Source organism: Paramisgurnus dabryanus, unplaced genomic scaffold, assembly GCF_030506205.2.
Source record: "Paramisgurnus dabryanus unplaced genomic scaffold, PD_genome_1.1 h2tg000051l_1_22863__unclustered, whole genome shotgun sequence".
In the NCBI taxonomy this organism is placed as follows: Eukaryota; Metazoa; Chordata; class Actinopteri; order Cypriniformes; family Cobitidae; genus Paramisgurnus; species Paramisgurnus dabryanus.
Genome location: NW_027394057.1, coordinates 1 through 2,500, shown reverse-complemented (window position 1 = coordinate 2,500; position 2,500 = coordinate 1). Strand labels below are relative to the sequence as shown.

Below are 2,500 nucleotides of genomic sequence, written 5' to 3'. Positions count from 1 at the left end.
TTATCCTGAGTCACCAAAGCGGCCGGGGCGCGCCCGGAGACGCGTCCCGGATGGGTTTTGGGTCTGATAAATGCACGCGTCCCCGGCCCTCGCGGGCCGGGTCGGCGCTCGTTTGCATGTATTAGCTCTGGAATTGCCACAGTTATCCAAGTACGGGTGGAGCGATCAAAGGAACCATAACTGATTTAATGAGCCATTCGCAGTTTCACTGTACCGGCCGTGTGCACTTAGACCTGCATGGCTTAATCTTTGAGACAAGCATATGTTACTGGCAGGATCAACCAGGTAGTGTAGCCGTAGGAGAGCCTCGCTCTGACCCGGGGTTCACGCGGCGCGGGTCCCGGTTTCCACCCCCCGGGGGGAGCGGGACCGGGGCCACTCTCGTGTGGCTCTCCCCTCTCGTAGGCTGAGGGGCGGCCGGGTGGGCCGTAACCGAGGAAAGGTGCGTTTCGCGGGGCCGGGTGGCCGCGACGGGCCGGGGGCGTCTCCGCCCTCGGTCGCCGAGGCCCTCGCCGGCCGCCGGTGGCGGACCTTCGCGTCTGACGGACCGTCTGAGTCTCCCGCGGAAAGGGTCGGGCGGGCTCCGGAGAGCCCCCCTGGAGGCGAGAGCGCCGGGTCGGGGAGGAACCGACCGCCCATGGCGGCCGACGCGCTAACGTCGGCCGGGCGGAGGCCTGCCCCAGGCGCAGTTCGATTTCCAGAATCTCAGGGCCATGACACACAAAGCGTATCCGGGCGTCACCCCGTAACGGGTCATTAAGGCTGAGACGTGGGCGGCCCTGTCCCGCCCGGGGTTTCGTTTAGCGGCCGACGCCGGTTCGTTTTGCGGCCGAACGACGCCGGTTCGTTTAGCGGCCGAACGAAGCCGGCTCGTTTAACGGCCGAGGCCAGCCGGGTTCGTCCCTTCCTTGGATGATTTGCCATTCGTAATAAGAATCGTCACTACCTCAGTGCAGAGGGACTTTTTCGAGGCATTTGTGTCCGCTCGAGAGGCCTCTCGCTGGGCTCGAGAGGTCATGGGATCCGGTAGCCTATCACCTTGGAGAATCAGCGAGGTGCTCTTCCCTATATACCCGATGGCACCTGTTCGGGCCACCGTCCCCTGCTGGACGGGGCCCGGCTCTGTACCGCCCCAGACAGAGCGCCTTCGTCGGTCACGAAGGCAGGGTCGTGGACCCTGGAAGCGCACGAGCCACCCGACTCGGCTTCCATAGCGGCTGGCGGCCCTGGCCCGCCCGAGACGAAGCGCCTTCGTCGGTCAGACAGATAGGGTCGAGGACCCTGGAAGTGCGAGAGCCACCCGACTCGACTTCCACGGCGGCCCGGAGGCCGGGCCCGTCCCCGTCCGTGCCCGGGGACGGGGCACCTTCGTCGGTCAAACGCGTTGGGTCTTGGACCCTGGAAGTGCACGAGCCACCCAACTCGACTTCCATAGCGGTCGGCGGCCCCGTACCGCCCCAGACAGAGCACCTTCGTCGGTCACGAAGAGAGGGTCTTGGACCCTGGAAGTACACGAGCAACCCAACTCGACTTCCATAGCGGTCGGCGGCCCCGTACCGCCCCAGACAGAGCACCTTCGTCGGTCACGAAGAGAGGGTCTTGGACCCTGGAAGTTCACGAGCAACCCAACTCGACTTCCATAGCGGTCGGCGGCCCTGTCCCGCCCCAGACGATGCACCTTCGTCTGTCACACAGATAGGGTCTTGGACCCTGGAAGCCGTCCCCCTCGACTTCCGTAACGGTCGGCGGCCCTGTCCCGCCGCAGACGGGTCACCACTCCGTCTGTCTGTAGGGTCTTGGACCCTGGAAGCCGCCCCACTCGACTTCCATCGCGGTCGGCGGCCCTGGCCCGCCGCAGACGGGTCGCCACTCCGTCTGTCTGTAGGGTCTTGGACCCTGGAAGCCGCCCCACTCGACTTCCATCGCGGTCGGCGGCCCTGGCCCGCCGCAGACGGGTCGCCACTCCGTCCGTCTATAGGGTCTTGGACCCTGGAAGCCGCCACACTCGACTTCCATCGCGGTCGGCGGCCCTGTCCCGCCGCAGACGGTGTGCCACTCCGTCTGTCACACAGATACATAAGGGTGTCTCGGAACCCCGGACGCCGACCGAGACGAAACGCGTGGGGTCGGTGCGCCCGAGAGGGTAGGGTGCCCCGGGGCCGGCCGCTCGCCCGACCGGCTTCCGGGACTCCTTGACCGCTCGGGAGACCTATCCACGCGCCCGCCCGACCGGCGGCCGGGGGCCCTCGACCGCCACACGCGTACCGACGACCGGGGGGTTTCCGTTTTACGGCCGACGCCGAGATCCTTCGACGGTTCCAACAGGGGTTGTTACGCTTTTGTGTTCGCCCGTGTCTGAGCATATATGGTCGGGTCGAACCTTTGAGGCCGTAGCCTGGAGATCCAGGGCGGATCTTTTCTCACAACACGTGTGTCTTTGAGGCCGTAGCCTAGATCCAGAGACTTTAGGATCTTTTTAGCAGTTTTAAGGCCGTAGCCT

At 65.5% G+C, this 2,500-nt stretch overlaps 1 non-coding gene across 1 annotated transcript in view; it reads right to left on the bottom strand.

Annotated features, from left to right (window-relative positions):
- LOC141281649 (18S ribosomal RNA) overlaps window positions 1–288 on the bottom strand; it is a 1,855-nt gene extending 1,567 nt beyond the window's left edge. Inside the window, exon 1 of the ribosomal RNA XR_012336015.1 lies at window positions 1–288. This exon is cut by the window's left edge and continues 1,567 nt beyond it. This is a non-coding gene — a ribosomal RNA (18S ribosomal RNA).
- Window positions 289–2,500: the final 2,212 nt, after the last annotated feature.